This window comes from Mustela putorius, unplaced genomic scaffold, assembly GCF_011764305.1.
Source record: "Mustela putorius furo isolate JIRA1106 unplaced genomic scaffold, ASM1176430v1.1 tig00000174_pilon_pilon_pilon, whole genome shotgun sequence".
Taxonomy (NCBI): Eukaryota; Metazoa; Chordata; class Mammalia; order Carnivora; family Mustelidae; genus Mustela; species Mustela putorius.
The window spans coordinates 30,110,571-30,137,094 of record NW_025421304.1 but is presented as its reverse complement, the minus strand read 5'-3'; the positions used below and the strand labels follow the sequence as shown (position 1 = coordinate 30,137,094).

The 26,524-nt window shown below is 34.9% G+C and overlaps 1 long non-coding RNA gene across 1 annotated transcript in view; it reads right to left on the bottom strand.

Moving 5' to 3' along the window:
- The window catches only part of LOC123390979, a 197,076-nt gene that overhangs the window by 87,383 nt on the left and 83,169 nt on the right, over window positions 1–26,524 (bottom strand). Inside the window, exon 2 of the long non-coding RNA XR_006605595.1 lies at window positions 16,027–16,114. This is a non-coding gene — a long non-coding RNA (uncharacterized LOC123390979). The remainder of the gene's footprint in view (window positions 1–16,026; window positions 16,115–26,524) is intronic.

Sequence of the window (26,524 nt, the reverse complement as noted above, 5' to 3'; positions counted from 1 at the left end):
GGGAAGGAGGTGGGAAGGATGGGGTGACTGGGTGATGAACACTGGGGAGGGTATGTGCTATGGTGAGCCCTGTGAATTGTGTAAGACTGATGAATCACAGACCTATATCCCTGAAACAAATAATACATGTTAGTAAAAATAAAAAAAGTTAAAAAATAGAAACTATCAAAATGTTTATGAAGAGATGGATGGATAAAATGGGGGCACAGTCTTACAAAATGAAATACTATATAAAGTATTTCCATGAAATCAAATGTCAAAAATAGGATGCTGAGGAAGAAAGCAAACTGGAGAATAACATGCTCTGATACCACTTATAGTTCAAAAGCATGCTACATGATATCATGTACCATTTTTGGATACATAAATATATAATAATAATGTTAAAATTTCGTTGGCATAAAGCCCACTAACTTCAAGGTATGAATTACTTTTGAGAAAGAACATAATGGGATTTGGGATACATGGATTATATCTATAATGTGTCATTATTACTATTTAATACTTCTACAGCAATCATACAAGATGAGAAGAACTTATTAACCTGTATAATAGGCATAAGGGTATTGCTTTTTTATTAGTGTTTGTTTATAAAAATGGGTTTAAAACACATTTTAACACACAAAAATGACATGATCCCATAAACTTTAAGTTTCCCCAAGCAGTAAATTTCCTCAAAAGGATTTTTTTGTTTTTCAATCAATATATCAAGGGCAAATATTACTTACTTGAATCAGCATTAAGTACTACTAAAAGTCAAAGAATTCATTTAGTCAAAATGTTAAATTTTTTAAAAAGGTGAAATTACTATGCATGAATTCAAACACTTTGAAAATCAGATGCTCTCTGGCCTTCCCACTAAGTGTCACCTGACAAGGTCATTGTTTCAAAAAATATAATAATTATTCAGGAGTGAGAGAGAACATTCAGTGGGGTATTCTCCCTACTGTTTCCTCAGTAGAAATCACAAAATGACAACTGTAATTAAATCTTTTTTAAAAATTACCTATGAGTTTAAGTCAGGATGAAAATTACTTCTAACCTTATGAACTTTCACACTGCACTGCACTAAAAGAAATTCTTGCAGTTTTCCTTTTTATCAGCAATGCATATGACAGCTAAATAAATAGGAACTCTTCACTTTCGACCTTTTATAGCTATTCAAAAGAAATAATTCTGTTTGCCATTATTCCACTTACCAAAGATACAAATGAAGCAAGTATAATATTTAACACCAAGTCACCTCTTATCCAAAGGGGCTGAATGCTTTAAGAAAAACATTGCAACATATAAAGGGAATCATACAATATATGGCCTTTTGTGATTGTCATCTTTCACTTAGCTTAAGGCTTTCACTATTTCATTCCTTTTTAGGGTCAAGTAATGTTTCATTGTATGAATATATCACAGTTTATTTTTCCATTCATCAGCTCACCGACTTCTGGGTTATTTTCATTTTTTTATATATAAAATATTTTATTGGATATATTATATAAGATAATTCTCAAATATTTTATCTTAGTATTTCAAGGCACTTGATAATTTATACCTATATCACCTATGTAACTGACATTACTACAGTGTTTTATAGTTGTTGGAAATGAAGGAGAAAGAAAAATCTATTCTAATTTCTAGGGGTAAAACTTAAAAAGAATCCAGAATTACTGAAACTAAATTTCCTTGCTAAGTCACCCCTAAAAAATTAAAACAATCATTTTTCAGGTATTTCATCTTTCATAATGTTACTTAAGAGATTTTTAAGAAGTTCAGAATCTGTTTCAGTACATAAATATGGCCAAACAGCCTCTGTAAAGAATTGTTCAAAGTATAGAGAGGCCTATTATTTATATTACTTTTTAAAAAGATATTATTTAGTTATTTGACAGATAGAGATCACAAGTATGCAGAGAGGCAGGCAGAGAGAGAGAGGAGGAAGCTGGCTCCCTGCTGAACAGAGAGCCCAATGTGGGGCTCGATCCCAGGACCCTGAGATCATGAACTGAGCCGAAGGCAGAGGCTTAACCCACTGAGTCATCTAGGCACCCCTATTATTCATATTATATAAGGAAACCTCACCCTATTCATAGTCCAGAAAAATACCAGTCTTATTGGGACTTACTACTGGCAGAAAGTGGGTTCTTCTAGGGCCCAATACAATATAACTGCTCTCAATATAATGCCCAGTTGCCCATAATACACCCAGAAATAATAGCTGATTCCACCACTTCCTAGGGAGACAGTTTTGGTACATTTTCAATGTCTACCTAGGCTTATTATCCACTTCTGCCTTTCAATGTTTTTTCACTTTTGACACCATTAGAAATGTTTGTATGAATGTGGCATTTTATGTGGACATATTTTCATTTCTCTTGGATATATTCCTAGGAGTAAAATTTCTGGGTTATATGACAATTCTGTATAACATTTCGAGAAACTGCTTTCCAAAGTGGTTATGCCATTTATATTCACAATAGTAATACATGAGGGTTCTTATTAATCAACATCCTTGACAACACTTGTTATTGTCTATTTTCTTTTAGATTTATTATAGTAGGAATGAAGTGGTATCTTATTGTGGTTACAATTTGAATTGTCTTAATTACTTATAATATTGAGTATCTTTTCAGAGACCATTTATGTATCTTCTTTTGAAAAACTTCAAATCTTTTGGAGATTTTTTAATGGGGTGGTTTGGTCCTCTTTATTATGATACGAGAGGGTTTTTCCCCCCAAATATATTATACATCTCCCTTATGGGTGTATGTGGTTTGCAAATAATTTCTCCTGTTCTGTGAGTGTTTTTCTCTTTCTTGGCACAAACCTTTAAAGCACAAAAGGTTTAGTTTTAAGGAAGTCTACTTTCATCTTTTTCTTTTGTCACTACAGTTTTGGTGACTAAGAAACCATTGCCTAGCCCAAGGTCATCAATTTTTACTCCTGTTTTCTGCCAAGAGTTCTAGCTCTTGACATTTAGGCATCATCTACTTTGAGTTTTTTATTTTTTATTTATTTTCAGCATAACAGTATTCATTATTTTTGCACCACACCCAGTGCTCCATGCAATCCGTGCCCTCTATAATACCCACCACCTGGAACCCCGACCTCCCGCCCCCCACCCCTTCAAAACCCTCTGATTGTTTTTCAGAGTCCATAGTCTCTCATGGTTCACCTCCCCTTCCAATTTCCCCCAACTCCCTTCTCCTCTTTAACTCCCCATGTCCTCTATGCTATTTGTTATGCTCCACAAAGAAGTGAAACCATATGATAATTGACTCTCTCTGCTTCACTCAGCATAATCTCTTCCAGTCCTGTCCATGTTGCTACAAAAGTTGGGTATTCATCCTTTCTGATGGAGGCATCATACTCCATAGTGTATATGGACCACATCTTCCTTATCCATTCGTCTGTTTCTTGGTTCTTTCCACAGTTTGGCGACCGTGGCCATTGCTGCTATAAACATTGGGGTACAGATGGCCCTTCTTTTCACGACATCTGTATCTTTGGGGTAAATACCCAGGAGTGCAATGGCAGGGTCATAGGGAAGTTCTATTTTTAATTTCTTGAGGAATCTCCACACTGTTCTCCGAAGAGGCTGCACCATGAAAAAATGTTCATCATCACTAGCCATCAGGGAGATTCAAATTAAAACCATATTGAGATATCACCTTACCCCAGTTAGAATGGCCAAAATTAGCAAGACTGGAAACAACATGTGTTGGAGGGGATGTGGAGAAAGGGGAACCCTCTTCCACTGTTGGTGAGTTATTTTTTATATATGGTTTGAGGTAGGGGTCAAATTTTATTCTTTTCCATGTGACATCTACTTCTTTTGGCATGATTTGTTGAAAACACTACTGTCCTGCTCCAATGAATTGTCTTCATCACAGTCAAAAATCAATTGGTCATAAATACCAGAGTTTGTGTCTGGGATTTCAATTCTATTCATTTTTTGTGTATCCTTTTCAGTACTACAGAGTCTTGATTACCATAGCTTTGAGTGAGTATTAAATTGAACCCACACTATAAGAACAATAGTATAGAAATACAATTTATTTTTGCATATTCACCTTTTATCCTGTAACCTTGATGAACTCATTTAATAGATCTAATAGGCTCTTTCTGTGGATTCTTTAGGATTTTCTATATACAAGATTATGCCATTTGCAAAATAGTTTTATATCTTTGCTTTTTCTAATGTGAACATCTTTTTTTTTTTCTTTCTTAACCTTGCTAGAATTCCCAGTACAAAATTAAATAGGAATACTGAGAGTAGACAACCTCATCTTGTTCCTGATCTTAGGTGGGAAGTATTTAGTCTTTCATCATTAAGTATGATGTTAGTTTTAACATCATTTAAATGTTAAGTTTAACATTTAACATCAAGTATGACACTAGTTTTAGTCTTTCTAGGAATTTTTCCATTTCACCTTTGTTGTCTAATTCATTGATGTACAGTAGTTTATAATGCTACCTTAGATTACCTTTTCATTTCATTTCTGTAGGTTCAATTAGTGTTGTTTCCTCTTTCATTCATGATTTTAGTCATTTGAATCTTCTTTTTCTTTTGTTAGTCCAGCTGAATTTTTGTTAATTTTGTTAATCTCTTTTAAGAATCAAATTTTGGTTTTGTTGATTTTCTTTATTGTTTTTCTGTTCTGTATTTTTATTTATTTCTGCTCTACTCTTTATTATATTTTTTTCTTCTTTTCATCGTGTTTAGTTTGTTCTTTTTATCACTTTTTATGATGAAGTTATTTACTTCAGCTCATCCTTTTTTTTTTTTTTAAGTAAACTGTAAACCCAATGTGGGCTTGAACTCATGATCCCAAGATCAAGAGTCACATGTGCCACTGATGGAGCCAGCCAGGCATCCCTCTTTCTTTTTTGTAAAACAGGTAAGCACTGCTTTAGCTGCATCTCATATACTCTCTATGTCTTGTTTTCATTTTCACACATCTGAAAGTATTTCATAATTTCTTTTTTTTCTTCAATTCATTGGCTACTTAGGAGTGTGTTGGGGGCACCTGGATGGCTCAGTCATTAAGTGTCTGCCTTTGGCTCAGGTCACGATGCCAGGGTCCTGGGATTGAGTCCTCCAGCCGGCTCCCTGCTCAGCAGGAAGCCTGGTTCTCCCTCTCACACTCCCTCTGCTTGTGTTCTCTCTCTCTGTCAAATAAACAAATAAAATCTTTTTAAAAAGTGTGTAGTTTATTTTTCATGTATTTCTGAATCTCTCAAACTCTTTACTTCTTTTACATTTCATTCCAATGTGTTGAAACACATACTTCACATAGCTTCAATCATTTAAATTTATTGGGACTTGTTTTGTGGCATAGCATATGGCCTACCCTAGAGAATATTCCATATACATTTGAGAAGAATGCAAATTTGGCTGTCATTGAGTTGAATGATTACAGGTGTCAGTACTTGTTACTTGGTATTGTCATTAGCTCTTCCATTTCCTTGTTGATCTTCCTAGTTGTCTTATCAGTTACTAAGAGTGGGATACAAAGTCTGTTATTTTTGAATTGTCTATTTCTTCAATTCTATTCGTTGTTGCTTTGTGTATTTTGGGGTTGGTTATTAGTGCATATATGTTTATAATTTTTGTATCTTCATAATGGATTGACATTTTATTATAAACTGTTCTGCTCTGACTCTAGTAACCATTTTTGTCTGAAAGTCTATTTTGTTGTTAATATAGCTACTTCAGCTCTATTTTGTTACTGTTTCCATGGTATATATATATTTCCCATACTTTCCTTCCCCCTCACCCCCCTTCCACCCCTATTTTACCCATCGTCCTACCAAGTTCCCTCTGGCAACCACCAGTTTCTGTGTTTTAGAGTTTTAGAGTCTGGATTTTGTCTTTTTTCTTTGTTCATTTTTTTGGTGTCTTAAATTCCACATATGAATGAAATCATATGGTATTTGTCTTTCTCTAACTTACTATTTCACTTAGCATTAAATCCTTCAGGTTCATCCATACTGCTACAAATGGCAAGATTTCATGCTTTTTTTATGGCTGAGTAATATATATATATACCACATCATTACCCCTTTATCTACTGACAGATACTTGGGTTGCTTTCATAGCTTGGCTTTTATAAATAATGGTGCAATAAACATATCAGTGTATTTATCTTTTCAAATTAGTGTTTTGTTTTCTTTGGATAAATGTGCTGTAGTGGAATTTACTAGGTCATTTGGTATTTCTGTTGTTAATTTTTTTGAGAAACCTCCATACCTTCATACTGATATCCAAATTGGTTGCACCAATTTGCATTTCCACCAAAGTGCAAGAAGGTTCCTTTTCTTCCACATCCTCACCAACTCTTGTTATTTCTTGTTTTTGATTTCAGCTATTCTGAGATATAAAGTGGTAACTCATTGTGGTTTTAATTTGCACACCCCTGATGATTAGTGATGTTGAGCATCTTTTCATGTGTCTATTGGCCATCTGTATGTCTTTCTGGAAAAATGTCTGTTCATGTCCTCTGCCCTTTTCTTAAAGTTTCTTTCTTTCTTTCTTTCTTTTTTTTTTCACATTTTTTTTTATTAATCATAAAATAATTTAGCATTTATTTTACTTTTATTCAAAATTCTCACCTGTTGATTTTTATTTATTTTTTTTATTTTTTTATTTTATTTTATTTTTTTAATTTTTTATTTTTTATAAACATATATTTTTATCCCCAGGGGTACAGGTCTGTGAATCACCAGGTTTACACACTTCACAGCACTCACCAAATCACATACCCTCCCCAATGTCCATAATCCCACCCCCTTCTCCCAAACCCCCTCCCCCCAGCAACCCTCAGTTTGTTTTGTGAGATTAAGAGTCACTTATGGTTTGTCTCCCTCCCAATCCCATCTTGTTTCATTTATTCTTCTACCCACTTAAGCCTCCATGTTGCATCACCACTTCCTCATATCAGGGAGATCATATGATAGTTGTCTTTCTCTGCTTGACTTATTTCGCTAAGACTTTCTTTCTTTTTTTAAAGTCATCTCTACACCCAATGTGGGGCTCAAACTCATGACCTTAAGATTAAGGGTTACCTGTTTGTCTGACTGAGCTAGTGAGGTGCACCTCTTCTGCTCATTTTTAAACTGAATTATTTGGGGGTTTTGGTGTTGTGTTGGATAAATTCTTTATATATTTTGGATATTAATCCCTTATTGAATATATAATTTGCAAATATATTCTCCCATACAGTAGGTTGCCTTTGGGTTTTGTCAATGCTTTCCTTTACTGTGTAGAACCTTCTTATTTTGGTATAGTCCCAATCAAAGAACTAACAAGATTTTTCATGGAATTAGCACAAATAATCCTAAAATTTGTATGGAACCAAAAATACCCTAAGTAGCCAAAGCAATCTTGAAAAAGAACAAAAGTGAAGGTATCACAATTCCAGACTTCAAGTTATATTACAAAACTGTAGTAATCAAAAAACTGTAGTAATCAAAACAGTATGGAACTGGCACAAAAATAGAAACAGATCAATGGAACAGAATAGAGCCCACAAATAATACCATGATTTTATAGTCAATTTATGACTATAAATTCTAAGGAGAAAAGAATATGTAATGGGAAAATGATAGTCTTCAACAAATGACCTTAGGAAAACTGGAGAGCTACATGCAAAAGAATGGAACTGGACCATTTTCTTACACCAGACACAGTATAAACTCAAAATGGATTAAAGATCTAAATATAATACCTGAAACCATGAAACTCTAAAAAGAAAACTTGGGGAATAATTTCCTCAACACTAGCTATAGTATCATTTTTCTAAATAGGATTCCTCTGGCAAGGGAAACAAAAGCAAAATTAACAACAAAATATAAAGTTCCGTCTTTTACTTTTAACCTATTTGTGTCTTTGAATCCAAAGTATGTCTCCTGAAGAGAGGGCCTTTAAAGAGTTAATGAAGATTAAACAAGTTCATGTGTTTGGGCCTTAATCAACATGATTGGTGTCTTTGTAAAACAAGATTAGGACACAGAAGGCACAGAACATGTGAACATGAAGATGACCAGGTTCAAGAAGAGAGGTTTATGAAGGAACCAACCCTGCCAAAACTTTGATCTCAAACTTCTAGCTTCAAGAACTGTGAGAAAATAAATTCCTATTTTTGAAGCCAAGATAAATAATAAATTTATCTCCCATAGATATTATGTGGTGGGATTGTTTTTTTAATCCATTCTGCAAATCTCTGTTGGAGTGTTTAATTTCTTATGTTTCAAGTAATTACCAATAACAGTATTTACATTCAACATTTGCCCATTTGCTTTCAATAGGTCACATAGCTCTTTTGTTCTGTATTCCTCTACTACTATCTTCTTTACTTCCTGTTCATACAAAGTATCAAGAGCAAACAGACAAAATCTTAAGATTTGCTTAGGTATTTCTGGGGCCTGCCAAAAGCCTGTACATGCAGGTAGCCTTCTGGGTTTACAGGAGCATATTCAAGATTTTCAAAGTCTCCTACAGACATCTCATTCCTCAGATTCAGCTGTTTTTCTTTATTAAGTGTTGCTCAGATTGTGACAAACCTTTGGTTAAACTCCCAAGTCTCAAAAAGTTGATCTTTTGCCAGAGTTTTACTGAGTTAATGGAGGACTAGATTTTTGGACATCCTTACTTTGCCATTTAAAAAGTGCTTTACAGTTGTCTTTTGATTTTGTTAACTGTTTCCTTTGCTGTGCAAAAGCTTTTGATCTTGATGAAATCCCAATAGTTCATTTTTGCCCTTGCTTCCCTTGCCTTTTGCGTTGTTCCTAGGAAGATGTTGCTGCGGCTGAGGTCAAAGAGGTTGCTGCCTGTGTTCTCCTCAAGGATTTTGATGGATTCCTTTCGCACATTGAGGTCCTTCATCCATTTTGAGTCTATTTTCGTGTGTGGTGTAAGGAAATGGTCCAATTTCATTTTTCTGCATGTGGCTGTCCAATTTTCCCAGCACCATTTATTGAAGAGGCTGTCTTTTTTCCATTGGACATTCTTTCCTGCTTTGTCGAAGATTAGTTGGCCATAGAGTTGAGGGTCTATTTCTGGGCTCTCTATTCTGTTCCATTGATCTATGTGTCTGTTTTTGTGCCAGTACCATGCTGTCTTGATGATGACAGCTTTGTAATAGAGCTTGAAGTCCGGAATTGTGATGCCACCAACGTTGGCTTTCTTTTTCAATATCCCTTTGGCTATTCGAGGTCTTTTCTGGTTCCATATAAATTTTAGCATTATTTGTTCCATTTCTTTGAAAAAGATGGATGGTACTTTGATAGGAATTGCATTAAATGTGTAGATTGCTTTAGGTAGCATAGACATTTTCACAATATTTATTCTTCCAATCCAGGAGCATGGAACATTTTTCCATTTCTTTGTGTCTTCCTCAATTTCTTTCATGAGTACTTTATAGTTCTCTGAGTATAGATTCTGTGTCTCTTTGGTTAGGTTTATTCCTAGGTATCTTATGGTTTTGGATGCAATTGTAAATGGCATTGACTCCTTAATTTCTCTTTCTTTTGTCTTGCTGTTGGTGTAGAGAAATGCAACTGATTTCTGTGCATTGATTTTATATCCTGATACTTTACTGAATTCCTATATAAGTTCTAGCAGTTTTGGAGTGGAGTTTTTTGGGTTTTCCACATATAGTATCATATCATCTGCGAAGAGTGATAATTTGACTTCTTCTTTGCCGATTTGGATGCCTTTAATTTCCTTTTGTTCTCTGATTGCTGAGGCTAGGACCTCTAGTACTATGTTGAATAGCAGTGGTGATAATGGACATCCCTGCCGTGTTCCTGAACTTAGCAGAAAAGCTTTCAGTTTTTCTCCATTGAGAATGATATTTGCAGTGGGTTTTTCATAGATGGCTTTGATGATATTGAGGTATGTGCCCTCTATCCCTACACTTTGAAGAGTTTTGATCAGGAAGGGATGCTGTACTTTGTCAAATGCTTTTTCAGCATCTATTGAGAGTATCATATGGTTCTTGTTCTTTCTTTTATTGATGTGTTGTATCACATTGATTGATTTGCGGATGTTGAACCAAACGTAGTGATCCAAAGGGGCACGTGCACCCGAATGTTTATAGCAGCAATGTCTACAATAGCCAAACTATGGAAAGAACCTAGATGTCCATCAACAGATGAATGGATCAAGAAGATGTGGTATATATACACAATGGAATACTATGCAGCCATCAAAAGAAATGAAATCTTGCCATTTGCGACAACATGGATGGAACTAGTGCGTATCATGCTTAGCGAAATAAGTCAAGCAGAGAAAGACAACTATCATATGATCTCCCTGATATGAGGAAGTGGTGATGCAACATGGGGGCTTAAGTGGGTATGAGAAGAATCAATGAAACAAGATGGGATTGGGAGGGAGACAAACCATAAGTGACTCTTAATCTCACAAAACAAACTGAGGGTTGCTGGGGGGAGGGGGTTTGGGAGTAGGGGGTGGGATTATGGGCATTGGGGAGGGTATGTGCTTTGGTGAGTGCTGTGAAGTGTGTAAACCTGGTGATTCACAGACCTGTACCCCTGGGGATAAAAATATATGTTTATAAAAAATAAAAAATTAATAAAAAAAAAAGTGGGAATTTAAAAAAAAAAGTGCTTTACATGTTCTTCACAATACAGAAAGATAATGAAATTCACATCTGATACTGTGCATTTATCATTTCATACTGCATACAGACATGTTCCCTGAATTCATTATGTATGCATTTAAAAGGTAGTTTTTAAAAGGCTTTATGTTTTGCACATATCCTTAGTGGATTACTATATAGTGACTATACTTTTTAACACTTAAAATAACATGTTTTTTGTCAATTATATCTTAATAAAATAGGAAAAATTTTAAAAAGGTGCAATGTAGTCTCCTATTAACCCAAAAACCTGTTGTTCAATATGCTTTGAGAAAGGAAACCAGTGAGTACACAGGAAACTAAAAGTTGAGGCAACCCCCCAGCCCTGGTGGTAATGGGGAGAAAGCCCATGGATAGCAGAAGATGGTCAGGGAAATCTTTCTAGTAGAGGTGGTTTGTAAGCTATCTTGAAGTTGGTCAAGTAAATATCGCCTGGAATAAAACAAGGGAGATCCTAGGAATCAGGTGTTCCTCACAGAGCAAACAGTAAAAAGAGTAAAAGAGCACAGTCTATTTGGGGCTCTAAGTGTTGTTTCTATATTGGTATAGCAGAAAATGGTGGTAGTGAGGTATGGTTTAAGTTATCATACATGCATCATAGTTAAAACTATTAAAACTATTACAGTATTACAGTTTGGGTCAGTAAAAGGAATAACAAAAGATAAAGGACTTCCTCTCAGTATTTGTTCTCTATTTTAAGAAATAGTAACTGTGAAGTAACCATTAGATTCTAAAAAACAATGAAAATTGAAAACCTGAACATTCCCCTAAGAAAATTTTTTGTACTAAGACAATTCAGACGAGATCGGGCACGTTCAGGGTGGTATGGCCGTAGACTGTACTAAGACAATTCAATCTAGTTTATGGTTTTTTATGTCCAAGTTGAAATATCCACTAGTAATCACTGAAAAGTTTGGAGGAGTAACAAATATATACTAGTCTTCTGAGAATAGCTGTTCATGTTGCCACAAGCTTATGCCATGTCGCAATGTCTTTTTACAGTAGCTATAACTATTTAATATCATTTAGCTGCATACCTAAAGGTGTCAAACAATTATTCATTAATCCTTACTATGCTGCTCAGGAAATATAGAATATAAAAATTCCTTAACTCACTTATTTTTTTTTTCAAAGATTTTTATTTATTTATTTGACAGATGGAGATCAGAAGCAGGCAGAGAAAGAGAGAAGGAAGTAGGTTCCCTGCTGAGCAGAGAGCCCGATGCGGGATTTGATCCTAGGACCCTGAGATCATGACCTGAGCCAAAGGCAGAGGCTTTAACCCACTGAGCCACCCAGGTGTCCCCTTAACTCACTTATTTTTAAAAACTATAAAAATATATATATATGAAATCCCAATGCAGTTATTACATAATTCACATATGACAGCTACCTCAGTTCCCTTCCATTGTTTTGCCTCTCTGCCTACAGAAAACAACAACAACAAAAAGCTTGTGGCCATCCATCACAATTTTATATTTTCTGTATTCCTTTTTTCTAAAGTGCACACACACATGCACACACATGCACATACTCTACCCACTCACCCCAAGAACATACATTCTTTTAAGATAAACCATGAAATGAGAAGAAAGAGAAATGTCTGATTCATGTTGGCAATCGTTTTACAATTTAAGATTGTTTTTTCCTTCCCCGGTTCAAATAATCATGGGAAAAGGTTATGAAATATAGAGAGTTATGCTGAAGGAAAAGGTCCTTCTTCAGCCCTGTTCTTTGCAATAGTATATGTGACTAGCCACCATCATAGTTGTCCTGGCTTGACTTCTGTTTCCCTATCTAAAACACTGAACAAACTGCTGATCTGGCAGGGTAGAAGTGATTATTAGTGACAATAATAGTAATTCCATAAGTGACTGCTTCTGTATTTTGAATATAAAATGGTTCCTAACTATTGGAGAGTAAGAAAATATGACAGTTGTGACTGCAAAAGCAGTCAACTTTCTGTCTTCCTGAACTTGAGACTCAATTTGAACACTTCTACATTACAAGTATGAACGAGCTGCAAATCTAATTTACAAGAACATTCTCTTCCTCTCTATGCTAAATTGCATGAGTTCTATTATTGTATTAAATCCAATATTCTGCTATTCTTCCTGTTTCTCACTTTCATCCTGTACTCCTAAAGTAGCAAAGTATAAAAAACTTTAATAGTAGACCTGAAGAAATTTAGTAATAACGCAGGTATAGGATTAACCTAGAATAAATGGCTTTCATAAATTATTTGGCTTTATCTAACAACTCTGATCTAAGTATGGTTAACTCAAGTTTTTATCAACTCAGAATATCCTACAACTGAAGAGTAACTCGAGTTTTATGCTGTTGTTGTTGTTCCCATGACTAAAAGTTACTACACTCCATATTTTTTCCTGCTTTTGGGGAATGCTCAGAAACATTTCATTACCAATGAATCTAGAAGTGTATCTTATAAAGGGAGAAAAGCATTATAATTCAACTCTACAAATACTTCTTCAATATAATGTTCAATACTGTGCTAGGTATTAATATAATTGTTCATAAAGCAATAGCTATGTTTAAATGTATGTTATGTGTCACCAGTTTTACCTCTCACTAAATCCACACAACAACCTAATGAGGTATATATGCTCATCTCCAAGTGGCAGGTAAATAAAATAAAATAAAATTATAAAACTAGTAGCTGGTGGTAGTAAATTTAAATGTAGAGCTAACCAGCTCCAAAGTCTGCATCCTCAAGTGTTATATTAAATCTTCCTAATGGTGTACTCACTGGCTTTACAATCTTTTTTGTGACATTAGGTGTATTTGAGGTCTAAATTTTTAAATTACAATTTTTAAAAGGGTAATACACATACGTGATTCAAAAGTCAACACTGGGCCTAGAAGAACTGAAAATTGTACAATAATAAATAGGTTTAGTATGCAGATCTTGATTTCAAGTATTTTAAGAAACTATTTCCTTGGCAAAATAGCTTATGGTAGGACTGAGGGCAGGAATGTATAAGATGAACCTGGAATGTCTTGTTATATCAGAAAGCAAGGAAGTGATAAAAGAAAAAGTGCTGGATACACTAAAAGAGACACAAGAGCCAGCTTGAAGAAGGTTCTACTGGCAAAATTTGGGACAGTATAAGCACCGAAATAATGAGAAATATAAGCCTATATAAACTGATATAAATTTATTTTTTACTTTGGAGAGAAGTTTTTCTTTAGAGTAGAACACCAACTAATAAATACAGAAGGAATAACAGAGTTAGAATGTCACTATTTGGCAAACAGCATAGCAATAACAGATTCAGGCAAAAAATATCAATATACCTTACAATTAGGTGAAAGCTTTGTAAGGAATAAGGTATCTCTCTGGCCTCAACTTGTCTCCCCTCAGAATTCTTATTAATTACATGGGAGAAAAAAGTAACTTTACAATGGAGAAACCTACCAGCTACTACCTAAACTAAATAAAGATAACATCAACAGTAACAGGATAACAAGACATCAAGTGCCTCCAAAGACAATTCACTTAGAAAAATACATCACTTTTGTGATATTTCTGCCAAAAGTTTGTAACCTGAATATAATCATGAGAAAACACTGGAAAAACCCAACTGAGGGATATCATTCAAAATATCTAGCCTATACCCTTTAAAAAACATCAAACACATGACAGAGAAATAATTCCAGATTAAATAATCTAAAAGATATAACAACATCAACAAAAAAATACAATGTATGATCCTGGTTTGAGGTAATGTTTTAAAAAATGTACTCTAATTAGATGTTCTTTAAATTTCCTTTATATATAAGAAATTATAATTTTTAGTGTGATAATGATTTAAAAAATAGTTTCTATGTTAAAGATACACGCTGAAATATACATGGATATTTACAAATGAAATGATATGTCTGAGATTGACTTTAACCTAGTGAGGGGTTAGGGACATCTATAATTAGATGGGTCATCTGTAATTGTTGGAGCTGGGTGATAAGTCTTAAGTTTCATTATTCTACTCTCTATTCCTGTATATAACAAAAAGTTTTAAACAGTCAATCCTATATAAAAATACATAATAGAGAAATCTCATTCCCATTCTTGACATTTCCATATTTCTTATCAACTCACCCCTTATAGGTAACCATTTTTTAAAAGATTTTATTTATTTGAGAGCGAGAGAACACAAGCAGAGAGAGTGACAGAGGGAGAGGGATAAGCAGGCTCATGGCGCTTGATCCCAGGACTCTAAGATCATGACCTGAGCCAAAGGCAGATACTTAACTGAATGAGCTACCAGGCACCCTGGTAACCATTTTGTTACTAGTTTATTATTTATCTTTCTGGTTTCTTCACAAAAATACAATGAAACATGCTATATATAGGTCTTCCTGTTTTTCTACTCTTTCTACAAAAAGTAACATACAATACACAGTCCTCTATTATTTGTGTCTCCTTTCCCCCACTGCCCTCCCTTTTCCCCCACTGCCATCTTTGTATCTCTGTACTGGTATATGGGGTTTTATTTATGTGTGTGTCTATGTGTGTTTCATTGTATCGGGCCATTGAGTTATTTCCAATTTTGTATTTCAACAATGCTACAAAAAATAACCTTGCATATTTTGCCATTTTATATCTTTGTAGGTTTACCTGTAAAATAGATTACCAGAAGGGGAAATGCTTGGTCACCTGCTTGGTACAACTTACCAGATTCTTCTTCCTCTCATGATTGATATATGAGAGTGTCTATTTCCCCATAGCCTTGCCAACTGAGTTATCAAACTTGTGGTCTTTTGTTCATCTGAAAGTGATAAATTGTGTCTCAGTACAGTTTTCACTTGCATTTTTCTTGTTATGGACAATATAAACTGCTATTTCTGCTACTTTCCATGTCAGATGATAAGGAATTGTTACTGATTTATGTTTCCAGTGTTTCCAAGCTGTCAACTTATACACCCTAGACTCAGTTTTCTCCTTATGCATCTAGGAACTTACTTTTTCAATACTTTCTTATTCTTCCAGTGTCCTTAATATTCCCACCACTGTTTTCTTTCTTTCTAAGTTCAAATATTCATCTTTTCCTTAATTTTTGGTTAGTTATTTCATATAAACAATATGATATAAAGGGGAGAACATGAAAAGTAACTCTCCTTCATATGCTGAACCTGATCATCCACCTCCAAAATGAACCACCATTCCTAGTTCCTTATGTATTCTTTCAATCACATTTTGTACATAAGGAAGCATATATTTACATATTCAATTTTAGAGATACATTCAAATGGCAAAACACTATTCGGTTAAGGTAACGGTAGCTGCTTCAATAATTAAACCCTGAAATCTCAGTGGTTAAACAAAACGAAATGTTCGTTTACTTACATGTAACAGTCCTGTGTTCACTGAGTAGCCTTCCATGTGTGCCTCAAAAACCCAAGTTCTGCCACAGTCCAGGGTTTCAAAGTCTTCACTTCAGAAGCAAATGAGGAAAAATAAGACAGAAGACATAACTGCTTTTTAACCTTGCCCAGAAGTTAGATCACTCTGCACATACTCCAGTGGAAATAACAGTCACGTGGTCCTTTTAGATGCAAGGGACGCTAGGAAATGTAGTCCCTGGCTTGGCACTTACTCAAATTTATTCATATGGAAGGATAGCGTAAGTCTTTGGAGACAGTAACCTGTCTCTTGAGCATATTGGTCACATTATTTTACTCCATGGTGTGTGTGTGTTTCATTTATCTTAGAAATGTTTCCAATAATTGATATAAGGCTGATCCATTTAAAAACCTTTTTAACAGCTGCATAGTATAGGCACTTCTCTGCCTCACATCTTTCACTTAAGCAACATGACTACAACAAATACAGTATTTCTGCTACAACAGCTCTGTGTGAGAACACCTGAGTCTCTGCAAAATTAGGCTGCTGAGAAATATGTTGGAGAATTATCCTTAAGAAAGAGAGCTTGCAGACTTGAAGACTAAGTTAGCTTCCCCTCTCCAAGTCCTTTTGGCTTTTGTTACCTCTTATAGTTTATAGTACATTTCATCCCACCTTATAGCCTACAGAGTGGATATCATCCTTCCCTTCTGCCTTCCTGTCCCTTCTACACCATACATCCCATCTTCTTGCTTGTAGCAGGGGGCTTAGCAGAGCCTGAGGACTTTCTCCTAAGCCACTCTGCCCTTGTACACAGCAGGCCAGAAGGGTAGAGAGATCGAGAACAAAAAGTAAAAGCTGTCAACCAAAGACTAATGTGTTTCAGTGTGAACCTACCCTGGTATTTAAGTTGGATAACTCAGGCATCTATATTTCACTGTTATGCAGAGTTTATACATAGTACTCCTAACTCGATTTTCCATTCTTTATTGAGTAGTGACCTGAACTTTTATTTCACTACCCTCTAGCAGAGTTTCTTGGGATCACCTCCAAGATAAAGTACTCAGATTCTTATTTGAGAGTCTTCTCTGGGGAAACCAACTAAGACATTTCTCTTCCCAGTTTCTGCTTGTAGGTCCCTCAATAGTCAGGTTGGTTGGAGGCTGCCAGGCAATGTTCAAGCTGCAGTCATTAACAATGGGGTAGGTAGCACAAAGAAGCACTTGAAGCCACCATTACCTGGTGCAAAGCGCATTAACATGTGAGGGAAAATTACATTGAAATCACCATGACCTCTGTGTTATAATGATAACACTTCTTTACTTACAAATTATACACAGAATTATATCAGAGTTTCTTTAAATAGTCCTCTCCTGGTGGGGATTTAGCTTATTTTCACTCTTGGTATTTACAGACAACAATGCCAGTACTCCTCTTGTACACAGAACATTTCGTGTGTGGGTAGGTGTGTCTTTGGGATACATTTTTAAAAGTAGAACTGGCTGATCAGAAAGCACATTTACAGCAACTTTGAGAAGTACTAACAAGTTGCTTTCTTGAGGTTTTATCAACTTTGACTCCCATTTATGAGAATACTTTTTCCTCCTCATTTCCTGACAACACTATCAATATTTTTACCTTTGCCTATCTAATGAGTGAAAAATTGTATCTCAGTATAGTTTTAACTCAAAATTCCCTTTTAAGAAAAACAGCATCTGTTCAGGATTTGGGGAGTCAATGTATTTCCTTTCTCATCACCTATTTATATTCTTCAGCTTGTTGGTATTTCTCTTAATTGATTTGTAAGAGCTCTTTATGTATTAACATTATTTTTTATCTGTAATATAGAATTATAAATACTTTTCCACAGTTTAGAGTTGGTCTTTTTTTACTCTGTTTATGTGTTGCTGTTTGTGTGTGTGTGTGTGTGTTTTTAAAAGGACAAAGACAGAAGGGGAGGGGCAGAGAATGTTAAGCAGGCTCCATGCCCAGCACAGAGCCCAGTGCCTGGCTCCATTTCACAACCCTGAGATCACGGTCTGAGCCAGAATCAAGAGACAGACTCTTAACCAACTGAGCCACGCAGGCACCCCTCATGGTGTCAGCGATTTTTTTCTTTTCTTTTTTATTTAGTCAATAATCTTTTCCATTATGACTTTTGAGGTCTGTGTCCTTGTTTCTGTAATTTAAAAAAAAAAAAAATTCCGGAGTTTTTTCTAGTACTTTTATGTTTTCATTTTTTCAAGATTAAATCTTTGCTCTATAAGGTGTGAGATATGAGGAAGAATCCAATATTTCATATGTATACAAAGGGCTAACCAGCTGTCACAACATCATTTATTATGGAATAATCCACTTTTTCCAAATTAATGCAAAACAACGCCTTTATTATATGCTAACTTTCCAGAAGTATTTGAGTCTATTTCTATACTTTCCATTTAATCAACTGATCTGCTTGTCTATTCATGTGTTCTTACCCCACTATTTAAATCAAGTTAGCTTTATACTATCTTTAACATCTGAGCGGGATTGTCTCTCCTCATCATGCTACTTTTGAAGAATTTTCTGGATTATTACTTGTTTGCTTTCTCATATAAACTATAGAGAATAGAAGCAGCTTGGCTAATTCCAAAAATTACCTTAAAAATATCCATATGTATCTCTTACTGTCTCTTCTTTATCCTCTTTTTCTGTTCATAATAAGATTTCTTTTTTTTTTAAAGATTTTTTATTTGAGAGAGAGCATGCAGACCAGTGTGGGGTGGGGGAGAGGGAAAAGCGGACTCCCCACTGAACAGGAAGCCTGGTGCAGGACTCGATCCTAGAACCCTGGGATCATGACCTGAACCGAAGACAGATACTTAACTGATAGAGTCACCCAGGTGCCCCATAATAAGACTTCTATTTTCCTCTTCTTAACACTAAAACTTTAAACTTTTTATTTATTTATTTTAAAAGTCATTTTGAGAAAGAACGAGAGAGCATGGGAACACAGAGGGGCAGAGGGAGAGTGTATCCTAAGTAAACTCTCTGCTGAGTGCAGAGCCTGATCTCAGGACCCTGAGATCATAACCTGAGCCAAAATGAAGAGCTGGACACTTAACCACACAGGCACCCCTAAAACTCTAATTTTTTATTTAAAGATTGTATTTACTAATCAGAGAGAGAGAGAGAGAGACAGAAAAGCAGGGGAATGGCAGGGAGAGGGAGAAGCAAGCTCCCCACTGAGCAAGAGGCTGGATGCAGGAACTGATCCCAGAACCCTGGGATCACAACCTGAGCTGAAGGCAGGCACTTAACTGACTGAGCCACCCAGGTGCCTGAAAACTTTAATCTTTTAAAAGTTTGATATCACTATCATTAAACAGAAAAGTAGTCAAGACTCTCTTAATTGCTATATCCGGTAGCTTCTGCCTCTTTGAAGTTTCAGTTATTGTAACCATTTACCCTTTCTTGAAATTCTCTCTTTTGTTTTCTCTGTCCGCTTCATTTAGATACTTAGCATCCCTCTCTCACTACTTTTCTCTATCTCTCTCATAGCAGAAGAGTCACCAAAAAAAATTCTGTGTTTCTACTTCCCTTGGTATACTATTTCCCTTAAAGATATATAAAGATATATACATGTATAGTCAATTCTTATCTAGCTCTCTCTAAGGCCAATTACCACTAAAATTCTTTCTCTAGTTCTGAGCACCTAAAAAGTACATGCCATATGTTAGATATGAAATAAATACTTAATAAATGAACAAAAGAACAACAATGCTAAATTTCCAAATTCTGGTTAAAAATTTCAGCTGAGAAGCCCTTTAATTGTCAACATATCAACATATCAAATACTTGTATATGTAGAAGAAATAGTTGCCCTGATTCCTACATTGGTCAAACCATACCAGGAACACTAATTTATTCTGGACACAACATTTTTCAGGAGAGGCAGTGACCAATTAAAGTGAATCCAAGGAAGGGAACTGGTACAAGACTTACATTATAAGAGGACATGTTGAAGTTAGGGTGCTTAGTCATCAGAATAGATGATAAAAGACATAAAGGTCCTAAAATATGTGAAGAGCCTTAAGGGCTGGGAAGAGGGAAGAGGGTATGGCACCATTTAGTTACTTCACAGAAGAACTAATGACAAAGTTATAGAGAAACAAAGTTCAAGAAGAATTTTTTAAAATTTGAGTTGTACCAACAAAAAAATAATGGGCAAATTCTAAAAAGTAGTGGGTTCCCTCCCACTAATCTCTCTCAATTTCAATTTTCTGATTTGTAAAATATGGATAATTACTATACACCTATATTAAACAGTTATAGTGAGTATTAAAAAGGATAAACTATATTACCACTCCATATAGTTCTTGGTTCAAGACAGACACTCAAATAATATTAGCTCTTTTAAAACTAGATCATCATTTTTATGAATTAGTTAATTTTACCACTGAGACAGAAGCAGATTATTCCCAACTAAGATTTTGTTTGTGGTCTAAAATAGAACTTACCATATTTTATTCAGAAGTGTCCATATTATTGCTTATTCTTATAGGCTCCACACCTCAGTCCTTTTTAGTTTCTTGTTTCTTCATTCTCCAAACCCAGTCATTCAAGTCTTTTCCATTCCAATCAATCGCCCTGATTCTTCTTTCATATTCTTTTAAACCCTCCTTTCTTTTCCTGTGTCTTTACTATAATTCAGGCTGTTGACCATCTGAACCTGACCTGTAGCAACAACTTCTCACTAAGTCTTCTGGTCTGTGATCCATCCTAGCCATTTTGTCACATCAAACTTTTCTAACATATCCTTTCCCTTCTCAAAATCTGATGACTTCCAATGTTGACTTAAAGCATAAAAAATTTGCATAATGAGAAACCTTCTATAATCCCTAATTCATTAGTATTATTTTCATTATTCTCCCATTAATCCTTTTCTTCATTTAAATGAACTGTGCTTTGGTATATACCCACCAAATCTGATACTACTAAATAATCCCTTTTTTTGTGTATACCTGTATTTCTAGGTCTAGCTCAAGTAGCACCTCCTCCACAGGCGACCATTAAAGAAGGAAGAAATCCGAGTCTACTCTGAGGATATGTGATACTGTCAAGATCACTCCCTCAGAATTTTCTTCTGTGTTTGGCAGTTATGTAATTGTCCTATGATAGTTTTGCATTTTAAGATCCTATAGCAGTGTTGTTGGGGCACCTGGGTGGCTCAGTGGGTTAAAGCCTCTGTGTTTGGCTCAGGTCATGATCCCAAAGTCCTGGGATGGAGCCCAGGGTCCTAGGATCGAGCCCCGCATCAGGCTCTCTGCTCAGCAGGGAGCCTGCTTCCCTGTCTTTCTCTCTGCCTGCCTCTCTGCCTACTTGTGATTTCTGTCAAATAAATAAATACAATCTTTAAAAAAACAAAAAAAAAGACCCTATAGCAGTGTTGTTACAGAATTTATAAAAGTTGAAAGTTGTATAGGACTTTCTACAATGATAGAAATATTCTATATCTGTGCTGTCCAATAGAATGGCCGCTAGACCCATGTGACTATTGAGCATCTAAAATGTGGGTAATGGTTATATTAAAAAGTGTGGTCCTGGAGGGCAATAAATTTGTTTCCTGGTCTTAGAAGATTTACTGAGAAATAACTATGTTTCAGGCCCCATTTAAACAATCTATATGTATTATTTCATTTATGCTTTTCTATTATTATCATTCTGTATTTCAGATAAGTAAATTGAGTCCCGAAAAGGTTAAGTAGCTTGCTTAAACCTGTAATTCTTTGGGATTAAGAAATAATGAGGCTTATCCACAGAACTGAAGTTAGAATATTAGAAAATATGGGAATGAGCTTAGTAAACCATACTTTACCTTACCTTCTTTTGGTTTCCCTTATGATACCTAGCATATCACATTGTACATAATAATTATATCTGAATCAGTTGAAAATATTACATGGTTTACATACATGTAATCTGTCCTTGTACATAATGTGTTTCTAAAAATTGGAATGTACATTAAATATGCAAAAATGGTACCATAAAAGCAAACTGTGATAATATGCACACAATGGAGTATTACCCAAGAATAAAAAGGAATGAAGTACTGATGCATGTTACAATACAGCTGACCAATAAACATTATGCTTTGTAAAAGAAGCCAGTCACAAAAGACTGCATATCATATGATTCTTTTTATATGAAACATCTAGAATAGATAAATCCATAGAGACAAAAAGTATATTAGGGCTAAGAGGACTGGGAGAGTCAGGGGGAAATGGGGAGTGTGGTTTTTTTTTTTTCTGGGGTGATACAGACATCGTAAGATTGATTGTGGTGATAACTGCATAAATGATTATATTCAAAACCACTGAATTATATATGGAAAATGGGAGAATTCCATGGTATAAGAATGATATCTCAATAATTCTGTTTAAAAGAGTGGAACCATTGTTTTGTGTTTATAAAAGGGGTCTATTCCTAAGATTAAATACAGGTTATGAAATATCTAGAATATAGCTTTGCTTTTTAGTATAATCTTTGACAGAAATATTTCTGTTATATTTAAGAGTAAAGTGAAATAAAAATGTGGTTTTCAAAATTGTTTTTTCAGGAATGGACAAAAGAAATCTTTTTTAGAAACTTAATAAAACAAAAATAATCTGGTGCTGCCCTGAACGAAGCCAAGTGGACATTCAGACCTCTTCCACTCAGACTCCTGAACTTTCTTCAATATTGACATCTAAGGAACCTCTACAGGGTTTGGGAGAGAAGAATTTGAAAGCTGCAGCAAAAGTAACACAAATAATTGAATAAATACACAAGGAAGTAAAAACTCTGCAAGTTGAAATATTTGCTGCCCAGCAGGGTACCACCATGTTATTAATAGCTCAGAATTGTCTTATGTTTGTAATATACAAACATAAGAATTCTATTTAGTAAATTTGAGTTTTGCTTCTGAGATTAGATTTAAGGCATGTTGTTTAAAAGTGTGACTTGGTCTAAAGTCAAGATTTACCTCTAATTTATGTTTGTTTTTTCTTACCTACTTGGATTAGGGGGACTTTTGAATTTTGTTTGTAACAAAAAGAAAAATATGTAAATATCCCAAAACTAAAAAACAGATGTCCTACTTCTGTGACAGCAGGAAGGCTGCATTCCTAGAGCAATACCACTTAGTCAGTAAGAAAAAAGGGCCAGTTTTTAACTCCATGTACTTATGTAATTATGTAACTCACTTCTTCTTGGATGGCTTGTTAACACCTAAAATTTATTATTATTTAATTATATATGACATGTTATATTATACTTTAATTATACCAAAATCAGAACTAATAATTTATTTCCCTCAAATTAAATATATCTTAAATACATTTAAAGGTGAAGAGGAATGAAACTGTGGTTTTTCCAAGTTGTTTTTTCAGGGGTGGACAAAAGAAGTCATTTTGGCAAGAAAATAAAGCAGAGAAATCTTCTCAATGTCCACAATTTCCACTGAAATCCAAATCACCAGATTGCTCTCTATCTTTAAAAACAAATCATAGACTCTCTACATTTATAGTTCTTGTACAAGACATGATCCTTTCCTCCTCAGAAATGTCTTTGGAATCTCCTTCCTTTCTTTTTCCAAAGCTACCAAATTTCTCTTGAATCAAGCCTGCTTCTCCCATCTTTTCTAGTTAGCTATTAGAAGAGTTCTTAAGTGCTATTTCTATTGTTATTTTCTTACCCCAAAACTTAAAATTGTTCTCTATAAATCAGATTCTTCTCAATCTCTGTGCGAGTTAATTTTACTTTATTTTATTTTATTTTTTAAAAAGAGATTTTCTTTATTTATTTGAGAGAGAGGCAGTGAGAGACAGCATGAGCGAGGTGAAGATCAGAAGGAGAAGCAGACGCCCTGTGGAGCTGGGAGCCCGATGCGGGACTCAATCCCAGGACTCTGGGATCATGACCTAAGCCGAAAGCAGTCATCCAACCAACCAACTGAGCCACCCAGGCGTCCGACAGTTAATTTTATATGTCAACTTGACTGGGCCATGCGGTACCCAAATTATGTGGTCAAACATTCTCTCAGTGTTTCTATGAGGCGGTTTTAGATGAGATTAATATTTAAATCAGTAAACTGAATAAAGCAAATTGGACTCCAAAATGTGGGTGACCTTCATGTAACTAGTTGCAGGTCTGAAGGGAACCGAATCTGACTCTCCCCCAGTAAGAGAGAATTCTGCCTGATGGCCCTCAAACTGTAGTATCAGGTCTTCTTGATTAAAAGCCTTTGAATTAGAACAACAGCTCTGCAGATTTTAGACTTGCCAGGCTTCATAATCACAACAAACTCAGATAAATCAATGTAAATCTTTCAATCAATCAATCAATTATCTATCTAACATGACTCTACCCTATTGGTTCTGTTTCTCTGGAGAACCCTAATACACTATTAAAATTCTGTAGTCTCATTTCACCAGCTCATTTCTTATTCAACATCAACAGACTCTCCACTCCACTGAATCAAATCTATTTGTCATTTTCTACATAATTTGTACTATTCCAACTAAATGCTTTTATTAAGTAACTGACATATCTCTGCATCACCTATATTTACTTTTTACATATTTCTCTCCAGCTAGACTATTGAGCACTTGAGAATAGGAGCCCCTACAGGGTGAGGGATTTTGGGGGGTAGGGAGGGGAAAAAATGAAACAAGATGGGATCGGGAGGGAGACAATCCATAAGAGACTCTTAATCTCATGAAACAAACTGAGGATTGCTGGGGGATGGGGATTAGGGATAGGGTGGCTTGGTTATAGACATTGCAGAGGGTATGTGCTATGTGGTGAGTGCTGTGAAATGTGTAAGCCTGATGATTCACAGACCTGTGCCCTTGGGGCAAATAATACATTATATGTTAATTAAAAAAAGAATAGAATCCTCTATTTTCTTTACTTTTTTCTACAGAAATATTAACAAGGACTAATCATGTAAAGTGCAGTGTGTATACATATACATACACATATATATACCTTAAAACATAAATATATGTATATATAAAATTTATCTCTTCAAGTTTGACACAAAATTTAATTTGTTTTTGGCTTAGAGAAATCACACTTCGGGTTAAAACTGATTGTCATTTGTAAGTATTCTTCCATATTCATTTCACTCTGTTGTAACATAGAACAAAGTTATAGGAAAATTTTAGCCTAGATAATTTAAGACTACAATTGACGGAATGTTTTAATGTTGGGATGAAATGCATACTTTACTCTGTATTTTTCAAACTCAGTTATATTGCTTTGCTAAAAGTAAATAGTACCTCCAGGACACCATCTGGTAAAAATCTCTGTGGATTAACCCAGAAAAGGAAGTGAATGAATTTTTATATATCGAATAGTTGTGGCTGCAAAACTGCAGTAAAAATATGTTTTCAATGCACTAGTGTAAGTGAGACTTTAGCTACTTCATCTGATTTGATCCAAAAGGCTTGGAATATTTAAGGCCATATCTCATCAACAGGGGAAAGAAGGGGTGTTTTCTTTTCTAGCATTCCTAGGACTTGGAAGAAAATAAATCCAGGAAATTGAAGTCCATAAGCTAGAAAATATAAATTGGGTCTTTTAGAAATCATTCATTAAAAACTAACATGCAGTTCCTTAATAATAAGATATTTCCGAAAAGTCTGAGACTGTCTACAACAATTAGATGAGACCCAACAATGTTATTGTGTGCATTTCTGCCAATGCAAAATGGTCAATTTAGTTTTTACCTTTTTTTTTTTTTTTAAAATAATGTGATGTCCAAGTCTTGATCTAGTACAATGACTAGAGCAATGGAACTTCCCCTCACTCCTCTAGGGAATCCATTCCAGAGACTAATAGATTTCACTGTCAGGAAACATTTCCCAGATTCAGTCTTAAATTTCCGTTACTTAATTTCATCCCATTACTTGACTATAAACCCCTTATTGTACCCTTAAAAAAGACTTGGCTTCCATGATGTTTACATCTTTCAAATATTTGTGAAATGTTATCATAACTGGACTCAAAGATGGACAAATATATATTTTATTTTAATATTTTTCTTCAAGTTAAAGTTTAAAGTCTATTATGAATTTAATTTCTAGTTTGGGCGCTATTCAATTTACTTGAGGTATTTACACCTTAAACTGGTATTCATGTTATGATCTCAGCAGCATCATTTAAGTGACTTTTATCTTCGAGTTATATGACATAAAGCTTTTGCATATACAGACTAAAATCTCATTGACTGATTTTACTCTCATATTGCATTACAAGATCATATATAATATGCTACCCACTATCATTTCAAAGTCTCTTGGTATTACTGCTTTCCAAGTACTGTATATCCTGCCAATTGAATGGCTGTGTTTCTGATTATTTTTCCCCAGATGTATTAGCTACATTTTTCCAGGTTGAATCACATTTCATTTCCTGCCCATATTTCTAACCACTTTAGGTCCCTTTTATCTGCCCTCACTGGTTTTGTCAACACTAT